We start from the raw sequence: 17,102 nt of genomic DNA on the forward strand, positions 1-17,102 counted from the left end.
CGAAACAGTTCTCCTAACACATGAAACTGGTGGGCGAAAGGAGCCCCAAAGGAGATGGGGTCTTTTGTTCATCCCTTTTACAAACATACATCGAGTGTTTACTGGGTGCCACACACAGAGATGGGAAAAAAGAATAACAACTCTTCCTGCATCAAAGAGCTCATAGTAAGTCTAGTAAGTAGATAAGCATGTAATGATTAGTAGTAAGTGACTGGCGAGCTTGGCTGCTCAGGCTCAGGACACTCCCTTCTCCACCTGTCTGCCATGTAGCCTTCCTTACAACAGGCTCCTCCTGGCAGCCCAGTAGTGTGTTTTCTCTCCCGTTCCTTTCCTTGTCTTTGCCCGAGGCCCAGCAGTGCTCCAGATGAGCGTTAACCCAGCCCCCTTCCCTGATAAGTGTGTGAGCCTAAATATGGGAAAGAAAGGAGACACACATAGGAGAGTTACAGGCTTCCCACTAATGTTGCAAACACTGACAGTGATTTGGGGGTGCCTTAAAGCTTCTGATGTGAAAAAGAAAAAGAAAACAATATTCATGAGCATGAAGTTGGAGTTTGCTTCCTGGCAAATTTAAATTCTGTCTTCTCCTTTCGTTGTAAATATTGGTCCATTTTATAGCTAAGAAACTAAAAAGAACATTTGCCTGAACACCTCCAGGTCTGTTACCAACCAGAATTCAGGATCCTCAACTGTGCTTTGCTTTTATTAAAAATGTAGCCATCGTTCTCATCGATTTAAATATAGCAACGTGTTTCTTTTTCAGAGAAAACTAAAGACTTTATACAGTTTTTAGCTTCGCTAACTTTTTTTCTTCCTAATTCTTGCAATTATTTTATTGTATTTCCACAAAGTAAATGCCAGTTTGCATTCAGAAGGCACATTTCCCTTTCAGAAAATTCATGGAAGAGTGAGCTGTTCATCCTAACATTTCAGGTTTTTAAAGTCTGTACACAATGAAGGTCTGGACCCAGGGCCTACTTTTTGCCATTGTCATGGGTTGTATGGTGTGAAAATGTTACAATTTTTGATAAGTTGCTCTTCGTGATTCTGTTTTATATGTAGGGGAAATGTTACACATTTTAGAGCTGGGGGAGTGGAACTCTGTATTTTTTAACCTAGGGGACAGATACACAGAGCAATTACGTGGTTTCCTAAGGTCGCATAGCCCACGATCCCAGGTCAGGATTCTTTCTGCTCTTTTAAAAAGTTCACTGAAATGGATTTTTGTGGCCTGTGCCTTGGTTGTTTCTTATATATTACCTCAACGGCACTGTCTCTTTTTTTTTTTTTTCCAACTTTTTTTTTTTTTTTTTTTAATTTATTTTTGGGACAGAGAGAGACAGAGCATGAACGGGGGAGGGGCAGAGAGAGAGGGAGACACAGAATCGGAAACAGGCTCCAGGCTCCGAGCCATCAGCCCAGAGCCTGACGCGGGGCTCGAACTCACGGACCGCGAGATCGTGACCTGGCTGAAGTCGGACGCTTAACCGACTGCGCCACCCAGGCGCTCCAACGGCACTGTCTCTTAAGTAACTTAAGTTCCCTTCAGCTTCCCCTTTACATTAGAATTTCTTAATTTTTTGTATTATTGCATGTATCCCCAAAGATAAAATCAATGCATTCCTACGTGTAAACCTACTTGTTGGTCCAAGCCGACCAACCCTACAACACGGGGATTCTTTTCTTCCCCCTGACCTAGATCCAAATTAGGAGGCAGAAATACCATGCCTTTTTAACTTTAATTGGAAATTTTAGTTTTAAAACCAAAGTTTAGTTTTAGTTCTGATTATTTTATGACCAAAATATGCAAAAGCATAATCTATATGGGATCTATGCAAACATGTAAACCATGGTTGATTATCAAAGAGTATGAAGTCATGCACATAACCCGCGTGGAGATAAAGAATTAAGATATGATTTCATACCTTGGGAATTATTAAGATTAAAACTTAAAAAATTTTAAGAACCGTTTAGAAACACTTATTAAGAAAATAGAAGCTTCAAGAGAAGCTTTGTATTTGCCAATCCAAATATATAGATCTATATTTATTTATTTTATATGGTGTTATAATAAATGTGTGCTCTTGCTCCAGGAAAGCAATTATAAATTTATCATGATCAAATGAATTCAGATGTTTGTCTGTGTCATCTGAATAACTGCCAGAATCATGTTTATTTAGCTTGATAAAAAGTAGTCTGGCCACACATATGCAACCAATTTAAAAAGAACATTTCCAAGGGCTCCTGAGTGGCTCAGTCGGTTAAGCATCCAACTTTAGCTCAGTCATCATCTCATGGTTCATGAGTTCAAGCCCCACGTCAGGCTCTGTGCTGACAGCTCAGAGCCTGGAGCCCGCTTTGGACTCTGTGTCTCCCTCTCTCTCTGCCCCACTCCCACTTGCACTCTGTTTCTGTCTCTCAAAAAAGAATAAATGTTAGAAAAAATTTAAAAAAACATTTCCAAAAAACATTATTTTGCAGTAGTGTGTTTGCTTTATGCTAAAAAGAAAAAGAAAAGGGAGAGATAGAATCCCAAGCAGGCTCTGCACCATCAATGTAGATGTGGGGCTCAAACTCACAAACTGTGAGATCATGACCTGAGCCCAGACAAAGAGTCAGACACTTAACTGACTGTGCCATCCAGGTGCCCCTTTGGTGATTTAAATATGATGTAAGCATTTTTAAACTCATTTATAGGTTGTTAAATCACACAGGTCCAAGGACTGTAAATGTGTATATTTAGCTATAAAGCTTTTCACTTTATAATCTTAAAGGAGTGAATGAAATTTACACACCTTGTATTTTAACTTTTATGAACTTGGTATTTTGCCCTTAAATTCCCTATTGTTAACCAACTTCTAAGAATATGAATTTGAAAGGTCATCACTTAGGAAGCAAATTGGAATTGGCAAAACTAACTTGTGTCGATGGGATTACTTGAGGTAAAGGAAGACAGAGCGTATCCATCCCAAAGTAAATGGGTTTGGATACACTAGGAGGGCAACTGCAATTGAATTCATTTGCCTTCTTCTCCCTCTCTGCCCTGCAGCAGGTGCTACCAGAAAGAAATGGCCAAACTCTCTTTTTCCCTTAATGTCGAACTAGATCATCCTATTTCTCATCTGTCATAGTTTTAAAATGAGTCACAACTCACTTTCCCGGACTAATTTCATTCCATAAAAATATTATCAAATTTTTCTTTTCTGAATCACAACTGACTAAACACTGCCAACAAACAGATTGATGCTACCCAAGTGGCATTAGATTCACTTACCTAAGTTTTCAAATAGGAAGATTCCACATTTTGCTGTGTTGAGGAAGCAAGCTGACCAACTTTGCTTACAGTCAGAACACCTTTCAGGTAGTAGCTGCCTGCAGTTAAAGTCAGAGATTAGTTTGCTTGGAAAGTAACTAAGTCTCAGGTTGCAGAGAAATATGGTGTAGCTCCTCATTTATCAGCCATTGAGAAAATGCCACACAGATGAAAGATGTCAGCGTGAAAAAGGCATCCCGAACGAATGTGTACTCTAAGGTGATGCTCCTCATTTATCTGGATTTTATTACTAAGTCTTACATTTATTTTGGTGTCTTCTTCCCAAAAATAATTATGTGGACTTACCATTTTCAGAGAGCCAGGGACAAGAAGTAGAGCTTGTGGTAACAGAAAGCCTTAAAGCTCTTACATAGACTGTTGATAACTCTGGGGACGGCACCAAGGGGCAGACGCCAATAGACTGTTCACATTCATATTTGTCTGGAATTTGTATTAGATATCATGGAGAAACACTGAGCCACTAATGGCTTGTTCTTGAGGAAGAGAATAGATAATATATTTCAAGGGAAAAAAATCTGATTTTCCTGTTTAAAGGGGACTTAATAAAGATCCCTTTATTTTCTGATTAGCTGAGGTAAAGGCATAAATGGAACACAAAGTAGAGATGAGAAAGGAAAAATCCATTGCATGGCTTCAAATTATATCACTGTGTCCTAGCATGGATGTAACGAAAGTTTGCTTCTCTCCAAATATACATCAAAGTGACCAAAGTCAGGAGGAAGTCACCAGAAAACTAGCCATTTTAGAAATCCAGGTGCAGTCTGTATTCCCTAGGGCATATCACTCCATGCAGTGGTTACTAATGTTTTCTTCTGCTTGAGAGATTTCCATCTAAGGCTGAAGGATGTCACAGCCCTATCATTTTTCTCTATAAGATCTGCTGAAAGGAAGTAGTTGATCTCAGTAGTCTGTATCCCAATATGATTTAGACATAATTGGAATGTCAAGTGAGAAAGAAGGAAACAAATATCAAGCATGCTGACTTCCAGTGTCTATTTTAGTTTCCATTAATTTCATCTTACCTTGTCTCTTTTCTAGAATTTTCTATAAGAAAGCATGTCAAAACTTGATTCTGTTTTGTAACTTTCTCAGAAGGGACGGGAAGAAAGTTGGAAACATCTTGTATAGACAAAGCATACCAGGAGCTTTATTTAAAAAGGGGTGTTGTTTTTGTAAACCATTTTCTAAATTAACCTTTATTGAGTGCCTACTCTATGCCCTCAACGTAACTGTTAGAGAATGAGCAAGACATGGCGCTGGCGGAGATTTTATAATGGAGGTTAAAACACAGCCATGAATACAGATAACTAGAAGGTCACATGTGCTGTGATAAACGTACAAGAGGCCAGAGGACAAAGTACTTGAGTGTGGCATTTCCCCCAAGAATCTCTTCAGGGGTGCCTGACTGGCTTAGCTGGTAGAGCATGCGACTTTTGATCTCAAGGTCATGAGTTCCAGCCCCACGTTGAGTGTTAATTACTCACATAATGGCATAATAGTCTCTATTGCTCCTGTTCCCCTTTTCCATCAAAAACTGGATCCAAACTGAGGATCAGCCTGGAAGACAAGAAAAGCTAATATTTGACCCTCTTTTGTGTAACTCAACACAGAAAAAAAAAATCAGTTTCAAGAGTATTGAAAGAAAGCCAATAAAAGAGATAGTGTGTTTGTATGTGTACATACATACTATTATGTTGAATTTATATATACCCAAATATATATTTAAATACATTTGCATGTTATTTATATATAATATATATTTATATATTGAATTTATATATTTCAGTTTAATGAAATCAAGTTAATTGACAAATTAATTTAATCCAATAAAATCAATTAAATTATATATAATTTATAAATATACTAATGCCTATAATTATTGAATTGCAATTTTTATATTGCAATTTTCCCCTCTGTGGAATATATTAAAGATATTGATATATAGATACCTGTGCCATCGTATCTAAGTTCCTCAAGGCTGGAGTAGCTTCATTTATTTAGGAAAGTTCAAAAGAAAATACTCCGTCTTCCAGTTTGCTGTTTGGTCCCTCCATGTTGTGTCAGCATGGAAAGAATAAAGCATTGACTAAAAAACAATTACGTAGAGTTCATGGAGGAAAGTACTAGTGAGGGGGAAAGTTCTATTGATCTCTATCAGTCAATCAGTTCTCTAAATTGATTAAATTTGCTTTAGAATTGCTCAGCTCCAGGCTGGGAAAGTGTGGCCTTGAACATCAACAGCAAACATTAGAAAGAACACAGAGCTGCATAAGCCAACATGGTAAAGAAATCCTTTTCGGAGAACCACTGCCCATGACTTTTAGACAGCCCATCAATATCAAGTGAAGATTGCACAGGATGGATCAACCATGCTTCTCTGAGATTTGCTCAGCTCACTTCTTGGCCACTTGTTACACAGAATACATTCAAAATAGGCAGGTGGTTATCACACTTTAGCATGCCTGAGAATCACCCAGAAAGTGTTAGGAGACACAGGTTCCCCTAAGTATCCTGATTCGGTGTACCTGGGCTAAGGTACAGGAAACTCTATGTGAAAACAAACTTGAGGTGATTCCAACCAGAAAGATCCATAGACCACGCTTTCGGAAACTCCTTTTAAATGTATACAAATTAGCCTTCTGATGTTTTCAGAAAGAGCCTCCTCACTTGCTGTGCTTGGCGTGCATTCTCCTCACACCAGTCATGGCACTGTTGCTGCAAGCACTTTGCACCCTCTGCCAAATTTTGTCCCTGGAACCCAGTTGGCTTGAGAAGTTGATTTAGCATGAATCACCTCATTTATTTCTTTATCACAGCTGTTCTTGGTTTCAAACATCTGTTAGACTTGAAAATTCCTCCCTTGAAGAGAAAGCTATACCATAAAAATACTCATTTTGACAGGACTGGTAAATTTTTCTGTTCACATTTTTATTTACATGGATTTCTTAAGGGCGTTCAGTTCATTTTATTTCTTTCAAAAATGATTGTCCAACTAGTTCAAAATATATGACCCATTTCCAAAGAGGAAAAAAAAAGAGGATGAGAAACTTGAAAATATTTAAAACTGAATGATGGGTCTCTGCTGTTGGAGACACCATTGACAGTCATCAAGGACATTACGTTCAGCATTAGAAGGTCTTAGTTCATTTTCCTTTGACTTTACAATTGTGATAGGCAACCATTTAAGAGTCCCAATTTCCCACTTGCCTGCAGCATTGATTTTTGCTTTTTTAAAGTCTGTAAGTCCTTTCTCATATGAAATCTCAGATAGAAGCGCAATATATAAAACACAGGATACATGTTCACTCTGTTGAAACTGGGGTGGAAGGCCTAGACCAGTGGTTCTCAAGTTTTTATCTTGCATCAGAATCAAAGGGCTTATCAAAAATCAAATAGCTGGGCCCCATCTTAGATTTTCTAATTCAGTAAGTCTGATTGGCCAGGTGATTTGCATTTCTAAGAAATACCCAGGAGATGCTGATGCTGTGGGTCCAGGGACCATAATTTGAGAACCACTGGTCTATAGGCCTCCTTTCTGTGCCTGGCTCTCACCCACTAATGCAGCTCTGAGGCATCTTTGGGGCACCTCCTCAGAATTCTTGGGGCTTCTTTGTGGAAACCAGTTGACCATTAATCCACAGGACAAGTCCAAATTCCTTGGCTTGGACTGAAGACCCTTTGCATTCTGGCCCCAGCTCTCTCTACAGTCACGTCAATGAACCTTCCATTCACCAGACAACAGAACTGAATTGTACTTCCCATTGCTGCCATACACCTCTCTGCCTTAGTGTGAGATGTACATGTACATTTCTTTACCCACTTCTACGACACATCCTCTTTCTCTTATGAAAAGAAGCAGTGAGGACTTTAAAATCCACAATGACATTTAAAATGTATTTGAGGGAGCCTTAGATAATAAAATGTCCTGGTATTTAATTCCTCTACCTTAGAGGAGATGAATTCTGAATCATCCTGGCTGATATTAGAACCTGCAGCTGCTAGAAATAGAGTGGATTAACATCTCACCCTGTGGTATCATTAATAATAGATAATGTTTGCAGCGTCCTTAATGGATTTCCATTAGATTCCCCATGCAATTCTCCTTGTTGATTATGGACTACAGGATTCATAAAAACTAGATACAACAGTGACCACCTGCTATAAAAGCTTCTTCCACCAGAGACACACTAAAGATGCATTAAAGTAGTATTCCAAGGTTAACTCAAGTCTGCACTACTGCACTAGGAGAGGCTCCACTCAGCTTCAATACACTTTTTCTTTAATTGTCCTAATTGCTGGACAGCTGTCCTCTAGTTGATATACATATTTATGGTATTATCTGGAGTTATTCCATGCAAATCAAGTGTCCATAAGCAGTGATCCCTAACGTAAGTGGTAAAAAATCAGTTTTTTTAAATTCATGAAAGCCACAGTTCATTCAGCGTCTTGGAGACAGACCTAAAATTTACAGTTCTTTAATCCTATGATATCCCTGGTATTCACCATTTGATAGTATATTTGAGATTTTCTTATCTCTAGTGCAGGGATGACAAATGGTTTTCATCTTGAGTGTCAACAACAATCTACTGGTACCGGCGTCCTAGAATAATGTGTTGAGAATTATTCTGAGGCCACACTGGTGCTCAGGGGAGAGATTATTGTGATAGATTAACAATGATGCAAAGAAGGAAAGGTACACTCAACATGCCATGGATGTCTACTTTTGTTCTAGAGTGGAGACAACATCTTATAGATAGCCCCATATATCACCATCAGGCAATCATCAAATAGCACATTAGATTATGAAGCCAAGCGAAAAATAAGAAATTTATCTGCCTAAAAGATACCTGGGAAATAGTCCATCTTTAATCAACCCTGTGAAGTGCATCATTCTAAACTGTCTGACAATATGAGGCTTTCCCTACAGGCATAATACATAGGATATCAAAAACAAGAGGCTCTTTGTTGTGGGATACTGTTTGAAGCTGGATTGAGGGACAAGTTAATTCAGCAGTTGTCTATGGATAATTAATAAGAAACACTAATTTATTATTATTTTTTATTTTGAGAGAGAGAGAGAGAGAGAGAATGCACAAGCAGGGGAGGAGCTAAGAGAGAGGGAGAGAGAGAGAATCCCAAGCAGGCTCTGTGCTGTCAGAGCCTGATTCAGGACTTGAACTCACCAAACTTGAGATTGTGATCTGAGCCAAAATCAAGAGTCAGATGCTTAACTGACTGAGCCACTCAGAGGCCCCAAGAAAGACTAATTTTAAAACAGTGAGGAATTAATCCATCACTAATCCATCTAAAAAAAAAAAACAAGAAAGAAAATTATACTTGTTCCAGCATCTCACAGAGTAGGATATGGGGGTAGAAGGAATCTTTGACAAACTGCCTTGAGCGAGAATTGAGATTTACCCCACCCTTTTCCCCATACCTCTGACCCCCTTCCCAAAAGCATACTTGCAAAAGTGAAGTTACTATTTTTTAAAGCTTCTGCATGCAAGAACCTGGTCTAAACACTATCTTTCATTAAACTCTATGGTGTAGGTAGGATAATTATCCCCATTATATAAATGAGGAAATTGAGGACGGAAGGATTACAGAGTTTCCTCAACATCTCACCGGTAGGGAGTGGTCCGCCCAGGCAAATGGGGGCCGGAACCTACACTCCTAGCAGCTACACCATATCACCTCTAGGAAGATGAGACCAGTAACGGCAGGAAGTTTGCTTGCCCCAGAGCTGTTATTATTTTTTTAAGTTTATTTATATATCTTGAGAGAGTGCATGCATGGGAGGGGCAGAGAGAAAGAGAGAAAAAGTATCCCAAGCAGGCTCCACACTAAGAGTGTGGAGCCTGATGCCGGGCTCAAACTCATGAACCATGAAATCATGACCTGAGCCAAAATCAGGAGCAGGACACTTAACTGCCTGAGTCATCCAGGTGCTCCAGGGCTGAGTTATTCTGAACAACAGCTTCCATCTCCCCCCTCCCCCACTTTGTGTCACATGCTGGTTAACTTCTCCTTTGAATAAATGTTGGACCAACCTTTAAAGCATATCCATGAAAGAGATGCCAGGGTCTTTGCCTGCCCAAGAACCTCATACATCTAATTCCAGCTCTGATTCTCTCTTTTGTAGAGGGTCTAAACCAGTAAAAGTCTGATTATTCCTCTTTCCTGGCCACGTGCAATTATCGTTGATGGGATTTCACTTGGAATGAACACAGAAGATGTGTCTTTCCCTTTAATTTTGGAAGCAGAGAAGCTGCCTGACCATGTGTCAGTCCCTGTATTCTTTGGCAACACTTAACAATTTCTACTCTTAGCCATAGTCATAAACAATAGCAAAAGAAAGGAGAGGAATTACAGATGCATAGCCAATACTGTTGAGGATTTTTCACCTGAGCGTCCTGCTAGTTTCTGCCCAGGGTAAAGTGCTTGGCAGTCCTGTCTGCCTCAACAGCAGTTCTGTCAAATAGAACTTTCTGTGATGATGGAATTGTTCTCTGTGCTGTCCAATAGAAATATCTGTGATGATGGAAATATTCTGTGTGTAATCAGATAGCCACTGAGCACTTGAACTGTGACTAGCGTGACTAAGGATTTGAATTTTAAATTTATCTAGCTGTAATTCATTCTAATTCAAATTGCCAACAGCTACCACATTGGATAACATAGCTCTAGTATTTCCACCAAACTGGGAACCCTTGAATGTCTGATAGATTTTCAATATTGACATTTTCTCTTTGTTTTTTTTTAATTAAAATTAAAAAAATTTTTGAAGTTTAATTATTTTTGAGAAAGAGAGACAGCATGAGTGGGGGGAGGGCAGAGAGAGGAGACACAGAATCTGAAGCAGGCTCCAGGCTCTGAGCTGTCAGCACAGAGCCCAATGAGGGGCTCGAACTCACAGACTGTGAGATCATGACCTGAGCTGAAGTTGGATGCTCAACCAACTGAGCCACCCAGGTACCCCTTCCTTTTGTTTTGAAATTACATTCTTCATCCAACCAACATTATGTATTCCATAATTCAACAAGTATTTTTTGAACACCTACTCTGTTCCAGGCACTGTTTTAGGCCCTGGCAAAAACACATCTGTCTACAGAATAAACAAAAATTTTTGTGATTACAGAACTTACATTTTAGCAGGGTTAGATAGATAGTAAGTAATGAACATAATAAATAAACACATTTTATAATGTTTTAGAAAGTGATATGCTATGGGGAAAGGGAAGGGTAAGGGAATCAAGGTAAGGGGGTGGTGGAAAATCTGTCTTCAGCACCTTCATGAAGATTGAGAGAAGAGAACACATAAGTAATATTGTGTACAGTTCATGCATCCAAGGAGTTAGGCCAGCTAGGATTTTCTTAGATTAATCTGACTTTATGAAATGCCACACATAAAATGCCTAGCACAAATCTTATCTTAGAATAGATACTGTGTGCCTCTCTTACAACCCTCAACCCCACTGTACCACCCCCCTTCTGTTTCCTTTTGTATGTGTATCTGTGCCTTCTGTTTTACCATATATAGCTCAAGATTCTAGAGTGGATTTTTAAAAAGTAAAATAAAAAAATAAATAAATAAAAGTAAAGAACAAAAGTAAGAAATGCTCCCTCTGTGGGTGGCAGTAAATGAAATTTTTTTAACAGACTGCATCCTCCAGTGTGCGTCCTTCCCAATTGTAGGCAGCTTCTCTAGGATCATTCTAACTGCCTCACGTGACTAGATAGAACCCTCAGGAAAAGCCCAGGTGAACCACTTGTCTAGGGTACTTATGAAAATAAGATTAGGGGTACTATTTTCACTGGTGTTAGCTGGTAGAAGCCATTTGGATCTGGAGTTAATCCTCAGGAAAAAGTTGGACAAAGTCATTCCCTACCCACTTATTGGTCCCTTCCCAATGTCCCTTTTGTATCTTCCCCCAACTTTCTATCCAACTAGTACTTCCTAAAAACCATCAGCATCAATCAGCTACAGTTAGATGTGAGTTTCACGTAAAACATTACTTAACCTAAGAGTTACTCTTAGGCCTTCTAATTGTTGAACAAAATATTTGTTTGCCTTTTAACTAAATAAAAGGAACTTTGGGCTTCTGAGAAGCTGGGGAGTAACTCTGGGGAGGTAGTGGATCCTTGAAACCACATTATTCAGGCTCAGTCTTCTTACACATAAGATATAGAACATCCTGGGGCGCCTGGGTGGCGCAGTCGGTTAAGCGTCCGACTTCAGCCAGGTCACAATCTCGCGGTCTGTGAGTTCGAGCCCCGCATCAGGCTCTGGGCTGATGGCTCAGAGCCTGGAGCCTGTTTCTGATTCTGTGTCTCCCTCTCTCTCTGCCCCTCCCCCGTTCATGCTCTGTCTCTCTCTGTCCCAAGAAAAATAAAAAAAATAAAAAAATAAAAAAGATATAGAACATCCTGTATCAGGGATAAAAACAGAGGAAATCCCCACTGTATCCAGTCATCAAACACCAATTCACTAACTTTGCATAACCACACTGAGCTGAGCCTACATGTTTATGCTAGTATAGTTCATTATCAGAGATTCTTCCTGATTCTCTTCTCCTCTAAGTTTGGCTCTGATGTTTCTTTAACAAGTTAGTTTCCCTCTGCAGGCTCCAGACTCTTCATCTATAAAACTGCGGCTCCTAAACTGTATCATCGCTTTATCCCAAAGCTCAAATCCCTCAGCTGGATTTTCAGATTAGCAATATACAGAATCCGAAATATCAAAAGTTGAGATGTTATCTTACTGGTGATGAGAAAGTATTGTGGGGTTTTAAGAAGGATGTGCTGGAATCATGTCTGCTTTGTAGAACAACCATTCAACCAACTGTGTGGAGTGCATTAGAAGAGGACAGAGAAGAAACCAGTTAGTGGTCTGTTAGTACCAACTGAGTAAGATAGGAGGAGGGCCAAAACGAAGGTAGATGGAGAAATAAGGTAAACTGAAACAATACTCTAGGAAGTCAGACTTCTCTCTAGCTTTTGGCAGGTGCTGCTGTTGTTTTTCCTCTCCAAACCATGAAGTGCGATGAGGGCACCAAGAAAATACCCCCCTGTTTTTGGTGTGACTTAACCTGGGCATTAAGGTTGACCCAAGTATGCACACATTTTACTGAAGATGTGCCTTGCATACTGCATTTAACAGGGGCAAAGTATGATGACATATGTCCATGGAAAAAAGGCTCCAGCCATGTGCCCAAGGCCCCAAAGAAATAGCTAGTACACACTACATAAACAAAAATAGGCAGCTGAGTCAAAAGAGGAAATATTTGCAAGCTCCATGCTGTGAGTCAGTAGTAAACATTTTGAAAATACTTCTGAGTGGTTAGACTATCACTTTTAAGGAAAATGCTTGTTCGCATAATCAGCTATTAAAAGAAGAAAATGCAAAGTAAGACCACTGAAGATGTTTATCATTAAGATGTGGGGGAGATTGATGCTTTTTAATGTCTCATCTGAACAGAATCACTTGATGGATTTGCTTGTCTCCAAGATGATCACCATTCTTTCTCTGTATATTCATGCTTTCCTTCCACCAAGAGATGGAGTCCATTTCTTCCCTCCTCTTAAATCTGGGTTGCTCTTAGTGACTTGCTTGATTAATTGAATATAAGGGAATGACATTCTGGGACTTTTGAGGTTAAATCAGAAGAAGTTTTAAAGTTTTTGCCTGGGTCTCTTCAAACACTCTCTTGGAATCCTTCATTTGAGAGAAGCCAGCTGCTGTGTAAGAAGTCCATCCACCATGCAACCACCAGAGAGAGCAATGCCAGCCAGTCTTCAGTTCTTTCAGCCATCCTAGACTCGGTACCAGACAAAGGAGTGAAGAAGTCATCATGGACATTGCATCTGCAGCAGATGCCTTGTGGAAAAAGAATGGAGCCCCAGACATGATCGGTTGAGCCATTATAGCCATTCTATCCTCTCCCGAGAGGACCGAGATATCATGGAATAGACATGAGTCCCTCGCCACTCTGCCTAAATTCCCCACCCATAAAATTATCAACACAATAAAAAATGGTCTTTTACATCACTAAATTTGGGGGGGGGGGGTGGTACGTATTAATAGATTACCAGAATATATGGCATACAACCCAAGAGTTCCTGGAGGTTAGGACTAAATATATTCATCTGTCTACTTCTAGCATAGTGCCTGACATGCAGTAGGCACCAGTATTGTTTGTTGAATGAATAAATAAATAGATGTATAGATGTTTGCATGGAATATTTGCAAGACCCCGCAATAGTAAAGCCTCCTAAATCTGCTATGTGTCTTCATTTCCCACATGTAAGAAAGTACTGGTGATCTCTGACTTCGCTGAAGTGGGAAAGTTCTTTCTCCAGCTTGGATTGGGAGTGGCCTCATACTGTTGGGCTCACCCAAGGATGCAGAACACTGTTGGTCTCAGGAGGGAGCTCTGTATTGCACACAAAGGGCCCAGCACAGGCCATGCTACTTAACAATAATGAATGTCAGTGACCAAGGAGCCATGTGGGACTGTGTGTTAATAATAGCAAATGCTTACATAGGCCTTGCTATGTATCACGCCCTCTACAAAGATGAACTGTTACTAATTTACTATTCACAAGTCTATGAGATAAGCACTCATAATATTCATTTTACATGTATGAAAAAAATGACACAGAAAGACTGAATAGCTTGCACACGATCATATGGGTAGCAAGTGACAGCTTCACTCCAGACACCCTGACCCTGGCGACTATGGTGCTTATTTGTTTACAATGTTGTCCTTCCTCTCTGGGAAGAATCGTGCTATTGCTTGTGACCCCCGAGTCGTGGCATTTGGGAGGAAGGGGTGATGTCTACTAACAAAGAAGAAAAAGAAAAAGGAGGAAGAGGAAGAGAAGGGGGGAGGGGGATAGGAGAGAAGGAGAAGAAAAGAAAAATGCCAGTCTCTGTAAACTTAGGCAAAAAATGTAAACTTTTTGTGTCCTAAGGTTACATTTAATGATTTGCTTTGGCTTTAGCAAATGACAAAATTTCATTTTTCTTTAGAGCATTAGAGATTGTCTGGAAAATGATGCCTTTTAAGTACCAAATTGTGGTATTATTAATGATCTTTTTTTTTATTTATATAGGTAAAATTTTCTCATATTGTGTCTGAATAAATTAACCGAGGGTGTCTTTGGAGGGCAGGAAAAGGGCTTCACTCCTCCAAAGCCATTAACCTAAGTCTAGCTCTTTGTGTCCCACTGAATTCTAAATGCATTTTCTAATTTTTCAATCTAGGAATGAGACTCTGATATTGCAGGTAATTAAAGTCATTCTGAGAAAAGTGTGAACACGTGGGTTGTATTGCTAGCATCTGAACAGAATGCTAATAGCAAAGTATGGGAAGTTCCTTTGGTTACTTCCAGCCCTGGATGAACGTTGACCTATTTCAGATACTTCTGTGACTCATCCAAAAAGCTCCAGATCACAAGTTCAGCATTTAAATGGAGACACAAATGCCATAGTATGGAGATTTTCCTCACTTCAATGACTACCCTTCTAAATCAAGAAACATTCTAATTTGAGGTATACCAAAAATAGCATTGGGACATATGGAAACACAAATTAACAGCTTCTATAAATAGGCACCACTTTGTCAAAGACCCAATTCTAAAACTAAAATTTTATATAATACTATGACTATGTTTTGATGTCAAGAAATTTTCAACCACTATTCAGTTTCCATAAAAAGAAATCTAAAAATGGGCTTATTTCTATTTTTTGCTATTTTTTGCTATTTTTTTAAATATCACAATCAAGATTTTTAAATCATTCCAGTGTTGTGCAGAAGAAAAAAAACATGGGAAGAGTTAGGAAAGCAATAATTTCAAGAAAGCAGGCTTCCCAGTATCCTACAGAATATGGCCACAAAGTAAGAAAGGGTCCTCAGAGAAGACAGAGGCAGCCTTTGTGCCAAATACAAAACATCTCATTCAGCAAAGCAAATACTTGTGAAAAATTAGAAGCAAGTAGAATCTTCAGCATCCTAAATGCACTTTGCCATTGTCCTCTGTTTTCTCCCTATCTTCTCCAAACTCTTCTGGTTTCCCTCAGATGCTCTATCAGAAAAAAGAAAAGCAAATTTCCTACAACAAATATATTTAAATGTCTACTTCCAGTGCAGATGATTAGGAAACCGGAAAACATATTTATAGGTTGCAAACTGTAAAAGCAGCACCATGAAAGAAGGCTGAATTCAGCAGACTTGACTCAAGCTATGTGACTTGGTACAAATCATTTAGCCTCTCTGGACCACAGCCTCCTCTTCTGCAAAATGGAATTACCACCTGCTTCTCTCTCAGATTCTTATGAAAATCAAGTGATATTATCTCTGTAGCCCATCATGTGTCATAAACCACGATATGCTCTGAACACATCAAATGTTATACAGGATCTTGTTTTGAAAAGTTATTAAACTCTTTCTGCAAAAAGCTTAGGACCTGATACATATTATTTCTTTGTCAAAAGGGGGTGGTTTGCAAATGTTTGTGAGCTTTTAAAGTCAAAGAAGCATCAAAAATGTGATTTTCCTCTTGATGGAAAAAGAACTAAAGCCAAAATAACAGTTATTTAATGTTTAATGAGTAAAACTTAATGTTTTGGAATGACCAAATCATCTTTGTCCCACCTAAAACCACTCACTCTGTTCCATCAGTGACAGGCATCCCACACTTTGGAAAACCAACCTGGAGAATCTTTGTAGTTCTAGTAGTAGAATTCTGAGCTCTTGTTGCTATAGGATTTAACCAAAGCCACAACTTGATTCAATTGCAAAATTGAGCTAAAAAAAAAAAAAAAGATAAGATGCTTAGCATCTTTCAGCTCTCCTCACCACTAAAACCCACAATTAGCTAAGTTGCACAGCATTTCTCAGTGTTTACAAAATGATATATTAGATACAGATGACAGATCCCTCAAACAGTTAATGACCTCAGGGAACTGGGAATTCACTACAGGTGGTTAGCAGTGGAAAACAAATTTTGAGTTGTTATCAAAATTAAACACCTGCAAATGAATGATTAGATCTATCAAATGGCTAATCAGGAGAGTCTCTTCCTCTGTTGTTAATCGTGTACAACATTTATGTACACTTGATACTGCAGAACCCTCTAGACCCATCCGCATGGGTTGCCTGTCAAGCAGATACATACCCAGTTATGATTGCTCCTGTCTTGACTCTTCAAGGAAATCGGCAACACAAATGTGATCGTGTCACTCTCCAATGGCTTCTCATTGCCTGTGGATACAATCCAAAATCTCTAGCACTATCCCAAAAGTTCCCCATGATCTCATTCTCACCCCTTTTGCAGCACCATTTTGTTTCACTCTTTCTTTTGCTCTCCAAGTTCTAGCCATACTCACCTTTATTTTCTCAAAACTGGGCTTGTTAATGCTGTTTCCTGTCCAGGCTGTTCATACTGCCAAGAATGCTCTTACCCAGCTCCACCACATCCCTGATCATCCTAATGTTAATTTATTTTTCACGTCTCAGCTTAAACAGCACTGCCTCAGAGGGGTCTTCCTTGTACCCCCTAGGTTCGATTACATTCAGCTGTCACAACTTCTTTACTTCTTTACCACTGCCAATCACACTTGAATTGCTGATTCGTGTCTTTCTATTCTACCTGTGTGTAAGCTCATTGAAGGCTAGAAGTGTATATATCTCGTCTATCCCTGTAGCCCTGGCATATACCACAATATCTGGCACTAAATAGACATCACTAGGCAATTGTTGAATGA

The 17,102-nt window shown here is 39.3% G+C and overlaps 1 protein-coding gene across 18 annotated transcripts in view; it reads left to right on the forward strand.

Annotated features, from left to right (window-relative positions):
* Positions 1–17,102, forward strand: part of TRPM3 (transient receptor potential cation channel subfamily M member 3) — an 812,479-nt gene that overhangs the window by 632,078 nt on the left and 163,299 nt on the right. The window lies entirely within an intron of this gene.

Source organism: Prionailurus viverrinus, chromosome D4, assembly GCF_022837055.1.
Source record: "Prionailurus viverrinus isolate Anna chromosome D4, UM_Priviv_1.0, whole genome shotgun sequence".
In the NCBI taxonomy this organism is placed as follows: Eukaryota; Metazoa; Chordata; class Mammalia; order Carnivora; family Felidae; genus Prionailurus; species Prionailurus viverrinus.